Below are 18,821 nucleotides of genomic sequence, written 5' to 3' on the forward strand. Positions count from 1 at the left end.
GAAGGGTAGAAAATAAAAGAAATAAAGGTGAAGCATCTGGTTTTGAAAGGAAGGTCAGAAAAAAAAGTCACAGCTGATAGAAGGTCAGGGCCAAGGACTGGTCTGTGTGTATGTGTCCAGCAGAGAAGGCAGACCTCGCTATTACCAAGTTGAACAAGTCACACATCAGTCTCCCTGTCCTGCCCGAGTTACCAGCTACTGCCACAGAACACATAAACCCCAATAGGACAGGTCAGCCAGCCTCGCAATCCTATCAGCACCTTTTGTTTTCTGGACAAAGGAGAGGAAAAAGGAAAGGAAAGGAAAGGAGAAAGGAAAGGAGAAAGGAAAGGAGAAAGGGGAAAGGAGAGGAAAGGAGGGGAAAGGAGAGGAAAGGAAAGGAAGGAGGAAGGAAGAAAGAGAGGGAAAGAAGAAAGAGAAAGAAGACAGAAAGAAAAAGAAAGAAAAAGAAAGAAAAGAAAGAAAGAAAGAAAGAAAGAAAGAAAGAAAGAAAGAAAGAAAGAAAGAAAGAAAGAAATAGATAGATAGATAGATAGATGTAAGGGTCCCCAAAGTTTGCTAAAGCACTCCTAGTTTAAATGCATTCTTACTTTGTTATGATGGCAAATATGTTAGTCAAGCAAATTCCCATCACCTCTCACCCAAAAAAAAAAAAAAAGAAAGAAAAGAAAAGAAAGAAAAATGCAATTAAACCTCGCTATTTTGCTGGATTTCTGTTTTTAGAAATATAATTTCAATTAATACGTGAAAATAATGAATATATTTAATTGTCCTTCCAAATGAATACAAATATTACTCTCATCTAGAGAGTACTCAAACATGAACTAAAAAAGTCCTCATTTTAGCCTCTGAATGTTTGGTGGGAGGTCCACCTTTGTCCCCCACGGTCTGCCAAATATTGATTGATAACAAAAGGACCTATAGGCAGACAGGCAGGCAAGTGGAAGTAATTCCAACAAGCCTATTTAACTGACTGAATGATTAGCTTTGCAAAAATCAAGATTTATCTGAAATAGCACTAAATACTGAGTAAAACAGCAAACCAAATTACCTCCCAGAATATCTCAGAATGCCAAGAGTCCTTTATTGCTTACATTTACATTTTAGGCTGCTGCTGCTAAACGTTATAAACAACCTATTTGAAATGCTCACTAATGAGTTCTTGATATTCATAGATTACATTATCATACTGGAGCTTAAGAATATCAAGTACCATGATTAGAACTATAGTAGGCTAAAAATAGATAGGCATATGTGGTATAGCCAGCCATACAATGGAATGCTATTCAGCAATAAAAAGGAACAAACTATTGAATACACCACAACGTGAATCAATCTCATAATCATTATGCTAAGTGAAGAGAACCAGGCCAAAAGAGAGAAAGAGAGAGAATGCCATTGGATTCTATTTATATGAAATTCTAGAAAATTCAAGTGAATCCATAGCAAAAGAAAGCTGATCAGGGGCTGCCTAGTGCCAGGGTGGAGAAAGGGATGGATTACAAAGTAGAGGCAGGAAACCTCTGGAGGTAGTAGAAATGGCTATCTTGATTATGGTAATGGTTTCAAAAGTGTATGCATATATCAAAACCGCCCAATTATATACTCCATATTTATGCAGTCTAATGTACTTCAATTATCTTCAATAAAGTTTAAAAAAAGACTGAAACAGTTGTTTAGCCTTTCCATAAAATATCCAAATAACACCTTATAGCAGTATCATTTACATAAGAAGGAGTAGACTAAGAAAATGATGGCTTTTAAATGGGTTAAAAAGGTTATACGTTATAACCATATAACGTATATGGTTATACGTTAAAAAGACTTAGTGTAATGCCTGGCCCATGTAAATGTGATACAAGTCTCTAAAGAAAGAGGAAATAGAAAACAAAAACATTAAAATAGTTGTGGTAAAATGACAGAACTATAGTCTATTGATTTTAATGCTAAAATGTCTTCGGTAGGGCAGCCCTGGTGGCTCAGTGGTTTGGCGCTGCCTTCGGCCTGGGGCGTGATCCTGGGGTCCTGGAATTGAGTCCTGTGTCAGGCTCCCTGCGTGGAGCCTGCTTCTCCCTCTGCCTGTGTCTCTGCCTCTCTCTCTCTTTGTGTCTCATGAATAAATAAATAAAATCTTTAAAAAAATAAATAATAAAATAAAATAAAATAAAATAAAATAAAATAAAATAAAATAAAATGTCTTCGGTAAATAGTGTTTTTTCCAACGACGGAAGTTGGGCCTTCTACGTTGGAAGTTGTATAGGCTTCTGCTTTAAGATGTCATCAGACCACGACTCCTCACTCCCACCTTAGCTCTGCTCTGTTCTCTGTTCCCAGAACTTCACAGGCAAAGAGAGACAGAACATAATCTACATTCAGAACCCTCATGGGTTCTTACTGGGGAAGTACCACAGTCATCTTTTTCCTTCAAAAAAAAAAAAAATTCAGGATCCCTGGGTGGCACAGCGGTTTGGCGCCTGCCTTTGGCCCAGGGCGCGATCCTGGAGCTCCGGGATCGAATCCCACGTCAGGCTCCAGGTGCATGGAGCCTGCTTCTCCCTCTGCCTATGTCTCTGCCTCTCTCTCTCCCTCTATATGACTATCATAAATAAATTTAAAAAAAATATTAAAAAAAAAATTCTTCTTCTAAGAAAATTTTCCCAAACAAGAATCTAGTAGAGACAGAATGAGCCTCCCACCCCACTCAACTGATCAGCATGTCTCTGCCAGACAAGAGAAACTGGACTAGGGACTCTGCACAGATACCTCATCCTCAAGAGAAGGGGACTGATGGCCATGGCCACTTACACACCTCTGTGAGTGAAACACAGCAGTACAAAGAGCTCTTTTTGTGAAAACATGTGCAACACTAACATCTACCTTGAAGCAGAGGATAGCCATCTAAAACACATGAGGAAAGGATCACTACCTTGAGATCTCAGTCGGTTCACCATCTGCCTTCAGCTCAGCTTGTGATCTCGGGTCCTAAGATTGAGTCTCCCAGTGGACTCCTGGCTCAGTGGGGAGTCTGCTTCTACCTCTGCTCTTCTCCACTGCTTGTGAGCGCTCTCTCTCTCTCAATAATAAAATCTTTTTTAAAAAATGACTAAAGGAGAGGATGCCTGTGTGGCTCAGTGGTTGAGCATCTGCCTTCGGCCCGGGGTATGATCCTGGAGCCGGGATCGAGTCCCACATCGGGCTCCCTGCATGGAGCCTGCTTCTCCCTCGGCCTGTGTCTCTGCCTCTCTCTCTCTCTGTGTGTCTCTCATGAATAAATAAAAATAAAAGCTTTAAAAAAATGACTAAAGGAGAAAAAGATCATAAATGGGTGCTTGGTGGGAGCACTTAGTAAGATTCAGTACGTGGCCTGAGAGAAGCAGTTGTGGAGAGCTGTAAGTGTAGACCAGTTCTGTGTAGCAGAGTGGGAGGCAGTGAAGTTCAGTGGAAAGCAAGGTCTCTGGGGACACAGGTACCCCAGCCTTATAGCTCACCATTTTTGACATCGTTCTCGTTATTAATTGCCTTTGAGCTTCAGTTTCCTGAAGTCTAAAAGCAGAAGGATGGATAGCTGTGAGGATTACTGTGAATAAAAGTAAAGTGCTTCACACATTTAACTACTCAATAAGTGGTACTTGTTATCAAGAAAATTGAAGATAATTAACAAAATATTAGAATTAAGACCACTGTGTAAGAGACTAGATATACGATTCATTTTAAAAAACCAATGGCTTTTCAACTGATCAGGAAAAATTCAATTAAAAGACATTAGGGGAAAGCTGCCAGAAAAAAAATAGTAAAAATACTTGGGAATATAAAGTTAGTGCTCATGAAAAGTACAGTATATTTCAGGCACCAAAGCCAACTACATCTTCAAATGCAAATGTAAGCTTATAAAGATGACAATTTTTTCTAAATAACTTAAAACATTTAACAGAATCCAAGAGAAAATGCCAGTGAGGTTTCTTAATTTTTTAAAATTCTTCTGAAGTTGAACCCGAAGACTACATGAAGTGAGAACAGCTGAGAAATCTTTGAAAGAAAAGACACAAGTATCTTATAGAATCCTATGATAAAATTCTGTGTACAACCTTGGTTAAAAAAAAAAAATCAACAGTACAGAAAGTAGTCCAAAAGAAAGCAATTATTTTTGAATATACATGTCATATATTACAAATACAATAATACATTAAGAAGCATACATATACCCACTAACACAATAGATGGTATAGAAAACAAACCAATGGAGAAAGGATGAATTATGAATTGTTCAAGATACTATTTGCAAAAACTGGTTATTTAGGAAATGAAGTCAGAGGTTTACCTTACATTAAGGATGGAATAAAATTCTAGAGGCATCAAACTCTAAGGAATAAGTACACAGCATATTGTTAAACGCCAAAAAAAAATAAATAAAATAAAAAGGTAGATTACCAAACTACACAGAACATTCCCATTTTGTAAACATACATGTATATTCATACAGAAATACATGCAAAGACACCTGATATATGTGATAAAAACAGGGTAGCCTGAAGGTTACAAGTGTGGGTACTGGGGTAACAGCTGGGCCTCACAAGTAGTAACTCAGCCATCCTGGTAGTATGAAGACCAATCTCAGAGTCTGGAGGATGAATTAATTAATTAATAAACAAAGTGTCCTAAAGTAGTACCTGGCTCTTGTTCTTATTTATTATTCCTCTTACAAATGCTAAGATGTTAGGAGTAGTGTGTTATTTGGTGGGATTCTGAGTATTTTTATTGCCTCATTTTTATAGATGCACACATACTGCATTTAATTTTCAAAAGATCAAATGTACAAAAAGGAATCATAAAAAAACCTGAGCAAATAGTGTTAATATTTATCTGCTCTTTAGATAGGGAAGCACTTCCCTGGCATAACAAACCCAGATATGTTTAGGCATCTACTGTTACTTTGGCTCAAGTTATTTCCTTGTATGCATTATTGATATGCCAAGGATATTACCAAATAGAAGTCAACATCAAACTTAAATTTCAAATGGCCAATTTTTCCCACTCTCAATTTTAGGATGTTAAACACCAAAGGCATTGTTTTATGTTTACACTGTTGCAATATTAGAAAAAGTTGCTAAATATGACAGATCAAGAATGAATGTATCCTAGAACTGAAACACCAAGGATTAAAGATTTATCTTCTTGCTGTTACATTAGGAATGTATATAACCTTGAGCAGTCATCCAACTACCCCTTAAATCCACCACAAGATATAGGCACAGTGTAGCAAACCAGAACTCATAGATGTGACCTAGACCATCAGTCTGTCCAAAACAGGAACCCTGCAACTTTCAAAGTACAAAGAAACAGTTCATGGCTCTAGAGATATAAAACACCTTCTTGGATGAACTCAATTCTGCATTCTTCTGCCTATTACCCACCAATCTTCATTTCATCCTCTAACATTATACCAATGCCTCTCATACATGACTGCACATAATGCATTTGAAGCTCACTATCATGATTCCTTTGTCTCCTCAGGGCCAACCATCCTTAATTCCTTAAGTCAGTCCTCAAGTATTTGGACATACTTTCCAAATAGTTCATTTCCTAATTGGCACATCAAGTCAACATCTCCATATGTCAATCAATATCCCTCTTCAAATATTACACTTAGGTTGAATCACTAACCTAAGTTAAATGTCTACCTTCTATGAGCCAAGCACTCTACTCCTATTAATAGAACCTAAGACACATACCCATCATTGCTTTTAGCAGCCACGTGACATCTGTGGCTTCAAAAGTACTTTTAAAGCAAGACTTCCTCATCCTGTGCTTGAACATCTAAATTGTTCAAACATCTAGTATCAAAAAGGAACAGTCCAGATTTAACAATTATGTTTGCCCATCATTCTAGCCTTACAAATCATCTTAAATCCCAATTTTGCTTTCCAACTCATTAGGCATCTTTCCCAGCTTTCTGACTTTACAAAATTTGGTTAAGCCTTCCCAAATCCAAACATCGATTAAATAGTAAAACAACAACAGCTCAGAGATTAGATACTAACACCAAAGGTAGAGTAGGCCCCCCTATTCGTGGTTCTGTTACATCCAAAAGCAGACAATTCCCCTCCTGATGTATAGTCAGAAGGTCAATAGTAGCCTAATGCTACATCATTCACTTCACTTCACCTGATCACATAGGCATTTTATCAACTTACATTATCACAAGAAGAGTACAGTACAGTAAGATAGTCTGAGAGACCACTTTCACAAAACTTTCACTATAGTATATTGTTATAATTGTTATATTTTATTATTGTTGTTAATCTTACTAATTTTTTTTTCAGATTTTACTTGAGAGAGAGAGGCTATGAAAGAGACTCCAAAAGGGGAGGAGGGGTGAGGGGGGAAAGTAGAAACAGACTCCCTGATGAGTAGGGAGCCCAACACAAAGCTCAAATCCAGGACCCCAGAATCAGGACCTGAGCAGCAGCAGACACTTAACTGACTGAGTGACCCAGGTGCCCTGAGCCTAATTTTTGACTTTAACTTTGTCACAGGAAGGTTTGTATAAGAAAAAACATAGTATATATAGGGTTCAGTACTGTCTAGGGTTTCAAGCATCTACTGGGTATCTTGAGATGTATCCTTTGTGGATGAGGAGGATTAGCATTACACAAAAGACCTTCCTTCAGATTAGCATTCATTCCTTAAATTAATAACCTTAGGGTACATTTGTTCAAACAGCCAACAATCTGCCTAATTATACCATCATTCAGCATATACTGCTGCTTCTTGGCCCAAGGATACATTTCAAATGCCTTACTGAACATCAAGAACCACCACATCTCAGGCAGCCCCAGTGGTCCATGGTTTAGTGCCGCCTTCAGCCTGGGGTGTGATCCTGGAGACCCAGGATCAAGTCCCACATCAGGCTCCCTGCATGGAGTCTGCTTCTCCCACTGCCTGTGTTCTGCCTCTCTCTCTCTCTGTGTCTGTCATGAATAAGTAAAATCTTAAAAAAAAAAAAAAAAAAAAAAAAAAAAAAACAACTCTTTCATTCTCCAGATTTATTGGTCAGCTACCCTGAGCCAGTTTCTGTGCCTTCACTCTACCTGCTGCACCTTCTCAGGTTCATTCTCAATTGCTTCTCATTCTCCTGGCTCTTTTTTTTTTTTTATAAGATTTATTTATTTGAGAGAGAGAGAGATCAAGGAGAAGGGGCAGAGGGAGAGGAAGAGAGGGAGAGAATCTAAAATAGATCCCCTGAGTGCAGAGCCCAACAAGGAGCTTGATCCCTCAACCATGAGATCATAAACCAAGCTGAAATTAAGAGTTGGACACTTAACCCACAGAGTTACCCAGGTGCCCCACTCTGCTTTTTAAATGCTGGTGTTTCCCTGAGCCGTCTCCTCAGCACACTGCTGTTGCTGCATGCTCAGAATCCAGATGACCTCATCAACACCAAAGGTCTCAAGTACCTCTCCTGGGCTCCTGGCTCACAAGTTGTCTCTCTGTTGCACTCGCAGACATCCAGCTGTCTCTGGGAGAGCACTATTTGGATGTACCTGGGGCACTTTAAACTCAGGATGTCTATAATGAACTCATCCTCTTTCTTCCAGACACCCAGCCTCCTCCTCCTCCTCCTCCTAAATGTTCAATCTCAATGAAAGGCTGAGCATCTACCCAGTAGCCCAAGAGGAAAAACCCAGCAGTCACGGGAGATTGCAATGTATCATCATCCAGTGCCACCCTCCTCCCCCCCTTCCATCAGTTGCTTAGCTCTTCCTTTTCTCCCCATGGAGTCCCCTAACTGATCTTCTTGTCTCCGTTAAGATCCCTCTTTTATAGTCCTCCATTCACCAGCAGAATAATCCTTCCAATTTGCTGTCAGTGGCTCCCCATAGGTTTCCTGCCTTCCTCACAGCCTACTCATCTTGTGCCACTCCTACCTATGTGTCTTCACTCTAGCCCTTGATGTGGTCATAGGCGTTCACTCCTCTGGGCTGTTACTCAGCCTATTGCTTTGACTGAGATACACTGTCCTCTGTGCATCCCAGAATACACTTCTGGAAATCTTTCAAAACTCAGCTCAAACAGAACTTTTTGTGAGGCCAGGGCTCTTTAATCTGATTTAGTTGCCCTTTCTCTGTGCTTCTGTTTAACCCTGTGCATGACCCCTACAAAGCACTTAACCCATCTATACTATAATCATAGACTTATGTATTACTAGTTTTCCAGTGAGAGAAACTCATAATATGAATGCATAAAATGCTAAATGAACAAGCATGTCAATGGCCATTGCAAATGAGTAACAGATAATGAATTAGGGCAATCTTGAAATTTCAAACACAGAATCTTAGAACAAAAGACTGTCAATCCAAGCCCAAGAACTCTTAGTCACTTTGCAGTTGCTTCATTATTTTTGTCAGCCAAACAGATGATAGATTTCATTTACTGTAGGAATTTAATGAGGTACTATGTACCAAACGCCACTTTTAAAAATTAAGTTTATTCCTATTTGATACATTAAGTATTTTCATATACACTTTTAAGGTCTAAATAATTATTTGAAAAATAATAATAATTATTATTATTTGCTTTCTCTGGGTATTATCTCAAAACATGTAGACAGGCGGAAAAATATTTTCAATGTATATTGAATGTTATCCTTACTAAATGAAGAGCTCATATATGTAAGAAAGACATTAAGTGAAAACAGAAACTCCCCAAAAAGTGAAATATAAAAAGCTAAGTGATATGAAAAATATTGACCCTCAGTAGCAATTAAAGAAATATAAACTACATCAGTGAGATGCATTTTCCACCATTAAATTAGTAACAAATAACAATTTTCAATGTTGGCCAGGATATAGTTCATAACCTTCAACCTAAGATTTCTACTACAAATAATCTAGCTTCCGTAATAAGAAATTCAGACAAATGTTTTGTGTAATTATAACATTTTAAAATTACAATTAAAAACCTTAGTTTCACAAAATTAAGTTTATTCATTCAGCAAGCAAGCATTTATTATGTATTTACTATGTCAAGCATTGTTTGGGGTCAGGGGTAAAGCAGCTTATTTTGAAATAGAGAAAGAAAAAGGAAGGGAGAGAGGGAGAGAGAATATAGATTGTAGCCTGTCTTTATGGAGCTTGTAATTTATTGGGGGGGGGGTCATAAAAACAAAACAAATAATTAGAATATATATTATAATGGATGCTGAAAAGTGCTATGGAGAAAAATAAAAGCAAAAAATAAGGATAGAAAGGAAGAGGGTGCTATTTTCAACAGGTGCCCAGAAAAGGCCTTACAGAGAAGATGACAGCTGAGCAGAAACCAGAAGCAGACAAGGGAGAAAGCCAAGCAAACACCTGAGTGAAGGAAGGTCCAAGAAGAGCAAAGAGGTGGCTCCTGAGAAAGGCTCACACAACACATTCCAGAAAGAGCAAGGAGACTCGGGAGGCTGAAGCCAAGTGAAGAATGGAGAGAGTAGTAAGAAACAGCCTTTCTTAAGCCTCATTAGAGGCTTAATAGAGGCTGGATCGTATTGGGTCCTGTCAGCCGCCATTGGTGCTTTGGTTGTGAATGAAACCTTACAAGAGCTTTGAGCAGTAGCATAATGCTGTTTTGAATTGTTTTTATGTGATCTCTTACTGCTCTGTTGAGATCAAACTAAAGAAGATGTAGATGGGAAGTTACAATTCAGGCAAGAGAAGATGGTGGTGTGGTCGAGAAGGTGAAAATTTCTGACCAAATCTATCTTGTGGCAGAGACAATAGGGTTTACTGATAGACTGGATATACGATGTGGGAGAAAAAGAAGTCTGTGAAGACTCTAAAGTTTTAGGCCTGAGCAACTGGAAGGGAAGAATTCTCATCAAAGGAAATGAGGAAGGAGTAAGTTTGGAGCAATGACAGGAGCTCAGTTAGACATGTCAGCTTGGAAGTAACTATCCAAGTCAAGACACCAAGCTTTGCTTCCTGGGAATCCAGGGAAAGCTCTGTGCAGGAGATATGAGTCTGAGAGCTATCCACATGGAGATGGTATATAAAGCCTAGAAACCAAATGATATCACCAAGAGCATGAGGATGACAAAAAAGATAAAAGGGCCAAGGATAAAGGCCTGAAAAGCCCCAGTGTAAAGAAGTCAAGGAGATGAGACAGAACTATGAATGTCAGAGAAGAATCACAGTGAAGCAAGAGAAAAACCGCTTGGAAGACAAATCCAAGTCTCAGCAGTGACAGAGCGATCAGGTCCAGAGTTTCTGACAAAGCAAGTAAAGATGAGGAGTAACAGCTGGATTTGGTGAAGAAGAGGTCATTGTTGACCTAGAAGAGTGATTTTCGGTGAAATGGTGAAGTAAATGACTTGTAAGTGAACCAAGGCAGACATTCAAATGAAGCAATATTTTGCAATATACCATCTTAAGATATTTTATCACTATTATGGAAATATTTACAAAAAAGTGTTATTGCCATGGGAAAATGGTTACAAGACAGGAAGAGATATACTATGCACTCACTTGTGTGGTTTTGAAAAAGAAAACATGTAAGTAGAAAATGACCCCAAGTGGAAGAACTAGAGCTGACTTTTTTAATACTTCCTTTTATTTTCTAAAATGTTCACAATGCACAACTTGCATAATTAGGAAAAATGCTCCTGCAAAAATACTTTCCTCTCCACTTTCCAGCCTTTCACACTTCCATCCATCCCCTCAGAAACACTGTTCTTAACTTAGACAAGCATAGTAACTACTACCTGGCATTGCATTAAAATTTGCAAAGTATCTTCAAATGCACCAGATTCTCCCAGTAACTCTAATATGGATAAGGCAGGAGTTACCATCTCCATTTTCAGAAAATGACTCAAAGAGGTTGATTTGCACATGGTGGCAGAGCTCAGGTGTGAATTAATTTTTGATGGCCCTTGATACATCTACTGTAACAAGAAGACATTTTGCAGTTGGAGCAAAAGATATATGCAACAATCTCCTCCCCATAAGTAGCAATTATTGGCAGACATTTACCAAGAAGGCTGACCATACTTTTTTAATATTACCATTTTTCTATTCCAATGTCTATTTCAGAGAAAAAACATTCATTAATTTTCATGAGTGGATGGTTTTTCCATCAGGCGTTAGGCTCCTAGAGAGGGATGACGATGTCCTCTGCATCCTGTATTATTAGCAGCAACTGGCCTCCTTCTGAGTGTATAGAAGATAACAAAGAAATGCTTGCTGATACACTTGATGGTAATGGGAGGAGCTCATGCTCTATTTGATGTGATTACTGTAGGAGTTTCTAAAATGCCCTGCAGAAAAAGCAAGTCAGCTTCAGTTGCAGCTGAAGGAGCTTTAACAATGAGATCCCTGGGTTTCAGGCAACTTAACTGTATTCCTCACCTTATACCTAGGACACTGGTTCCCCTACTTCAGGGTACAGCATAATCCCCTGGGGAGATGGTTATAACAGACTGCGGTGCAAAGCCCAAGAAATCCCATTTCTAACAAATTCCCAGGTAATTTTAACACTGCTAGTCCTAGGATCACATTTTGAGAACCAAGGACTTAGAAGAAAAAAACCTATAAAAGTGAAGATTTGAAAAAAAAAAAAAAAAGTGAAGATTTGAATAAGCAATAAGTAGTATCCTGAATTCCAGAGCTATAAACTGAGTTGAGAGTAAACTTCAATATATCCTGATCACTGGGTTTTTATTTCAGAGTCTTAAATTTGGTATAACTGAGAGAAGATGTCAATTACGATTAAATGTACTACAAAGATCAATTTCTTTTTATAATGGAAAAGGTGGAAGCCACCCACACTACTTTATTTTCAAGGCAGTGATTAGTGCTGCCAGAAAAGAGGACCTACATCTTACTCATCTTTAAAACCTTCAAGTGTCTTACACATAAAGATACCTAATCACTGTTTGCTGAGTAAGATGATGAAATCCTGCCCTCAGTGAGCTTATCATGTACTTTGAGGGGAGAAGAGGAGGGTGTTCAGAGCCTCTAGTACAGGTATGGACCTTTGCAGGACTTAGAAAAAGGTGCCCCTTCTGGACCTATGAAACGGGTATAGGTACTCCTTCCTGCAGAGGAATACAGAGCTGTACCAGGACAGCTGGCTGGCCACACACACAGTGGATGGATTCTAGCTCTCACCTGACTCCACTGTTGGGTGCCCTTCTACAGGGCACAACTCACCCATCCATACAGGGTGGTCCTGTATGTGCAAAACATTTGTACAACAGCATACACATGCCAGAGGGTAAACAATGGGCTGTGATTAGAATTCAGAGAAAAGATCCTTTGTCTTTAGCAGTTAAAGGGTTGTGGGGTTAAAAGAAGGATACAGAAATTGATCCCCACCAGGAGGCTTCCTTTGTCTGAGATGTTCTGTAATCACCAAGCACAGCCTTCATCCAAAATCCTACTCATCCTTTAGGTCCTAACCTAAACGTCTTTTTTTGGGAATATCCCTTACCCCAGACTAGAATGGCTATACACTCCCACTGCACACAGCAACTTCCCACCCTATCACTATGGCAAACATGCTTATATGGTGGGTGATATTTTGATTCTGCCCCGAAGAGATTATAAACCACAATGCAGGCAGGGCCATATGTTTTGTTCATTGTTCTACCGCCAGTACCTGGTACTTAAGTACACAATAAATATGGGTTTAATACTGAAACAGTACACATAATTTAGATTAAGAAATGTGAAAAGGGACAAGAATTACCCATGGTTTCTTCAGGGGGAAGGAAAAGACAACCAAAACTTGACTGGTGTTTTCTGACAATAAAGAATTATTATAAGATCCAAGACACTTCTGAAGAATATACTATGATATGAAAATGTGCCACTCTATACTATGCTCTGCTATTTCCATCCCTTGTGCTAAAATATGACACTTCACAGAACTGTCAACTCTTAGTTTTACATTGTAAATATTGATGGTGTGAATACTTGTTCACATTTGCCTAAAACATGAGAAACGGTTCTGAGCACAAGAACTTGAAATGGAAAATCACCTCCCCAAGCCTAAGAGGCAAGATTAATTATCTTAACTGCTTGAAAACAGAGGCTGAGTCCTAACCCCTTTCTAGACAGTGTGACTTTAGAATCCCTGACACCCTAACCCATAGCTCATGACCTTCAGAGGCTGCCTGCTGAAGGACACGTCTCAACTGCTGCTCTCCAAGTCTGAAACAGAATATATGGCCATTTGCAACTCTTCTGATTTACATGGACTTGGAAGACTCAGTCTCTTACCTACATTATATAACCCACAAAGGCTGTATAATAAAATTCTACTCTATCACCCCCACCTCACCTCCCAGTTAACACTGAAGCCATCCCCACCATTTCACAGAAATCACCCTGGCATTGAGTACCAGAAACCCAAAGGTCAAATTCAATCTTCTCTTTTCGGTCCTCATATTATTTGAGTTTCCTTGGTCAAATGACACCAGAACCATCTCTTTTTTTTTCCTTCAAAGGCTTTTCTCACCTTCCTCGCAATCTGTACTGTCCGTTTCCCTTACTCTGGCATTACTTACGTGTCTCCTTTGCCAATGCCTCCATTTCTGCCACCTTTAATGTTGGTAAAACCTAAGTCTTACCTTTTGCCCTCTCTGTTCTCACTCCCTGAATGATCACATCCAATAAAGCAGTCTCAACCATGCCTTTTATTCAAGTGATTTCTCTTATCAGCCCAGACCAGGCTCCTGAGCCACATGGCATGATACCCAACTTCCTACTGAGCAACTCTACTTAAAGTCAACCTCTCCAGGGGTACCTGGGTGGCTCAGTGGTTGAGCATCTGCTTTTGGCTCAGGGCATTGTCCCAGGGTCCCAGGATCAAGTCCCATATCAGGCTCCTACAGGGAGCCTGCTTCTCTCTCTGCCTATGTCTCTGCCTCTCTCTGTGTGTCTCTCATGAATAATTTTTTTTTTTTAAGTCAACCTCTCCAGAACCAAGCTATTCATCTTGTCTTCCTCACAGAAGTTAGAGGTACCATCTTCTCATCAAGCCAGGACCTTTCATTCCCTCACCCTCCACATCCAATCCCTGGAAATTCTACCTTCCAACAGCATGCCCCCTTTGCCATCTTCATTGCTACTCCTTAACTGAGACCTGTCATCCTTTACTTGGACCACTGCAATTGCTCCTAGTAGGTCTCACCTCTTTCAGTCTCCTACCACACTGATATGGATTCCATATTGGTGCCAAACTAAAGCATTTCTTGTTGCTCCTGATCTTTACATTTTTCCACTGCTCCTCATCATCTACCAAATGAGGGCCAGCTTCTTAGTATGACATAGGGCCCCCCTAGGATCAAGCCTCCTCTGCTTGCCTCGCAGACCCATCTCATTAAGTTCTCCATAGCATGCTACATACCAGCTACAACCTATTGTAACACAACACAGTTTGTCTTTCTGCCCTTTTTCAAACTGTGAGATTTTTTTTAAAAAATTTTATTTATTTATTCATGAGAGACACAGAGAGAGAGCCAAAAACATAGGCAAGGGGAGAAGCAGACTCCCTGTGGAGAGTCCGATGAGGGACTCAATCGCTGGACCCTGGGATCTCAACCTGAACCAAAGGCAGATGCTCAACCATTGGAACTACTCAGGTGCCCCTTCAATCTACACCAGAAATGTCCTCTGAGCCCACACTCACATCTCATCCCTACTTGCTTGGCAAATACCTCCTCATTTTTCAGATCTCACTCACCTCTTCTACAGGGCCTTTTCTGATCTAACTAGATGTGACCCTTTCTTTCTTCTCTCATGACCCCAAATCACTTCACTGCTTTGTTTACATTTCTGTCTCATCCTTACCCAATTAAATTTTATTTTTCTAATTTGTAATTTCCCATCATCTGACATGTTGCCTGGCACATAGCATAAGCTCAATAAATGCCTAAGGAATAAAAACTGTTTGCAAAAAGTCATCATTCTCAAGACTCAGAGACCAGTAGAATTGTATTATGCAGGATTTTAGAGCAGTGAACTAAGAATCAAGCTAATCTGTGATTTAATTTTCCAAATTTAAATAATGCATACATAATCCACTTAGTTCTTTTTACTCTCATGCACTGTATCTCCTAATACTTTTACTCCATCTCTGAATCATCTGTTGGCCCTTATCATTATTATTATTTTTTTTTTTTTTGCCTCTGGCAGTCCCATTAAGTCCGATTATTCAATGAGTCAAAAATTCCATTCCATTCCATTCTTGGATAAACCTATCTTCTGAACCTCTGAAATCTCCCCAAAGACCCTTCCTGAAATATCAGGACCCAGGTCTACTAATCCAGCAATAATCAACTTTCACATTTCCATGGATATTTTTCCTTTAATTTATGTTAATCTCATCTTCCCAATAGAAATAGGTAGGTCTGTTTTTATAACTATCATTCTACAAGCAAAAAAACTGGTGCCAAGAAACCCAGAGGATGCTTATCCTTCATAAGTTTTCCCATGCACAGCCTGAGAAATTAATTCTGCGCTTTCTGACATCCAGTCTTCGTATTTTTTTTTCTTTCAACACCATTTATGAAAGTCACATCCTCTTGTCCTTCCTCTGCAGGCACACTGACTTTATTTTTTTTATTTCTGTCTCTAAAACTATAGCTTTCCTGTATGCGCTTGGGCTTCCACCCTGCTGATCTGATTACCAGCTGAGCATTCATTCCAAAGTCATCATTTTTCTCCCCTTTTCAGCTCTGTAATCCCATGATTTGACAGAGGAAGCTGTACTTGGTGAGTTTCACCTCAGAGTCCCATCCTCTGCAAAAACCTAAGTGAAACGTCACCCATAACCCAATTGTCTTTTTTTTTTTTTTTTTTCCTGAACTCTGGCAATTAAAACTTGATTGGCCCCAGGCCAATTTCCTGGGCCTCTCTTTTGTCTTCCCTTGCTTTCCCCTAAAACCAAGCAAGGAAAATCAGTCTACAGAACTTAATCATGTCTACTTTTATAAAAATTACTGATGAGGGTGAGACTCAAACCACAGGAGGACAGTGAGTTTTAAAATCACAGACTTTTCCATCCTTTTCAACATTCTCTCTCATTATAAAGAGCTGGTCTTAGTTTCCAGCTTCTGATCCTCACTGCACCCTCTCACTCTGCTCCCAGCACATAGTTTTCTGTTCTATTGCGTGACATTCGCCTCCTTTTCTATTACTCAATTGTAGAAAGGGATAAACAGGTAAGAGCGAACACAAAACAGTTACTTTATGACTTTGTTCACCAGAGTTAGCCCACCATTCCATAACTCTACCTCAGAGGACACCTCCTCCCTACCTCCCAGCACAAACAGGCCCTAACCCTCAGAGCCTGAACAGCACCGGCTTTTCTCCCTTTCCTCTTAAAAACAATGTCAGAGAGAAACAATAATCAGTTCCATAAAACTGTCTCGGCTAGTTAGACCAGATGCCCAAAAGCGGAGTCAGCCCCTGTGAGACTGGTTGGCCTCTCCTATTTCCAAAGGAACCTCTCACTCTCAGACATCTCACAAATGTTGTCAGTCACCAAGAAGAATATCAATGCATCTGTGCATCACCATTTCTAAAATCACAAGCCACAGGCAAGCTCAATACTAGCCTCCTATATGAGTCATGCATTTCTGCTTTTTATGGGGGGAGGGGGGAATTCAAAAGAGATCTCAAGGAACTGAGTCAGTGTAATTTCTAAGTCAGTGCAACAAAGAGCTGGGAGGAATTGAAGAGAGCCTTCCTGAACTTTCTGTCATCTTCCCGCCTCTCGTTTCAGCATTTCTTTTTCAGCTGCAGGCTCTTACTCTGTTCTTTCTAGGTGTACATGTGTGGTCCATGTGAACGTCTCAATGATCAGCCTAGTTGTAATGAGCAAAAAGCATCCCTCCTCTGGCCTTAACTTTCACCCTAACATTTCAAGTAGATTCTTCATTATTAAGAATCAGTGTCGCAAAGAGCTTAAGACATTTCATTTCAAAAAAAAACAAAAACAAAAACAAAGGTACGTTGTGCATTTTGAGGCCAGGGGCTGGAGGCTAGGCTTTAGGTTTGTCCTGTTAGAACTGTTCGATCTGAGGATGTCCAAGAAGCAGCTTTCTGTGGAAATCTGGAAGAATGGATCCTTCCCAGGTGATAGGTGAAGTTGAAGAGCACAGATTAAACTACTAACTATATTGATAAACTCTGAAGTTAAACATAGCTGTTTGTTGAGAGCTTGCCCTGATTTCCCCGACTGCAACATTCCTGCGTGCTCCCACATATGCCTTTGATTTGATTCACTCTCATTTCAGTCTATCCTGGGACTCGTATTATGGGAGAGAAAGATGAAATTCTGAGGATGATGGACGATGTCCAGAACACATATACTCTATAATTCAAGCCTGGGTAAAATTCAAAAGTTACAGCACCACACACAAAGCAACAGGGTCTGGCCTGTCTTCCCGGAGGGGTTATTGGCTAACCTATTTTTGCTATACAAAAATTAAAATGAACCATCACCCTGATTCCTAGCAATCTTCCTAAAAGCAGTATCCACTCCCCATATCCTGCCCAACATAATCACTCAAAGTAGGTCAGAAATGTTGCTTCCTTCCCCTCATTGATTTTCATTAAGAGGCTGCACTTTCTGGAACACTAAAAGGAAAGATACGCACCCACTACAAGTACCAATGACACCCCCCGTAAATTTTTGGCACATTAAATCCAGTTCCCCTAAAAGCAGGAGAAAATCTCATCACCCGTGATTTATTCTTTTTGGCTGTTAATCAACAATAATCTCCAAGTACAAAATAAACAGTGGCCGTGCTTCAGCCAGATGAACACCTCCCGAAACGAGCATGTTCGCTCTGTCTTTTCTCATTTTCTAGATAACCAACCCGCCTCCGTCCTAAGCACACACTCTTTTATTCTCCCTAATTCATATCCACATTGTGCCAGGAGGATGCCGAGCGATCCCACACACCGGCCGAGCAGGTCCCCGGGGCCTCATGAGGCAGCCGAGCGCGGGCGACTGGGAAGAAGGGGTCTGTAGAGACCTGCGGGGTCTCGGGGAAGGGAAGGGGGCGCGGGGGGCGCGGGGGGCGCGGGGGGCGCGGGGGGCGCGAAGCCCTCTCGTGACACCACGCGGCTCCCTGAAACAGCCGTGAAGGGATGGGTCTCCAGATTCCCCCAGCGGGGCTCCCCCAGGCTCCTCGCCACCCCACTTGCTGAAATCTCTGCCAAGGCCCCGGGTCCTGAAGCCTGGCACTCGGAAGGGGGCGCCGCAAAGTCCTTGGGAGCCCTCCGAACGCGGGCGCCAACAGAGGAGCATCCCCCGAAAGGCAGCGGAGCCACACGCCCCCTCTCGGCCGGCGCCCCGGCGGGCAACTTCACCCCCGCGGCGAACCAGGGCCCCGAGCTGGGGACGGCAGGAGGCGGCGGCGCCGGCCTCGCCCCCCGCCCCCGCCCCCGCCCCCCGCGAGCTCCAGGTAGAGGACCAGGTGCGGCTCACCTCCAGGCAGGGCGGAAGCGGGCGGCCGGGGGAGGGCAGGTCCCCCGCGCAGGCCGCCCGGCAGCCGGCGAGCGCCCAGCAGCAGATCCAGGCGGCGCTCCAGGGCGGCGCGAGCCCGGCGCGGGCAGCCCCCGCCCGCCGCCCCCGGCCCCGGCCCCGGCCCCGGCCCCCGCCCCCGCCCCCGCCCCCGCGCCGCGCCGGCCCCCGGGCGAGGAGCCGCATCTCCGAGCCGCCGCTGTCCCGGGTGGGGCGCTCGGCCGGCCGCTCGCCCGCCCCTCGGGTCCGCCGGGGAAGCTCGGCTGCGCTCGCGGCCCGGCAGCGGGCGCCGGTGCTCCCGTCACGCC

At 41.6% G+C, this 18,821-nt stretch overlaps 1 protein-coding gene across 1 annotated transcript in view; it reads right to left on the bottom strand.

The window, feature by feature from the left end:
• ELAPOR2 (endosome-lysosome associated apoptosis and autophagy regulator family member 2) overlaps window positions 1–18,608 on the bottom strand; it is a 171,879-nt gene extending 153,271 nt beyond the window's left edge. Inside the window, exon 1 of the mRNA XM_025471511.3 lies at window positions 18,478–18,608. The gene's annotated coding sequence lies outside the window, so the exon portion shown is untranslated. The remainder of the gene's footprint in view (window positions 1–18,477) is intronic.
• Between the last annotated feature and the right edge of the window lie 213 nt (window positions 18,609–18,821).

Source organism: Canis lupus, chromosome 14 (assembly GCF_003254725.2).
Source record: "Canis lupus dingo isolate Sandy chromosome 14, ASM325472v2, whole genome shotgun sequence".
NCBI lineage: Eukaryota > Metazoa > Chordata > Mammalia > Carnivora > Canidae > Canis > Canis lupus.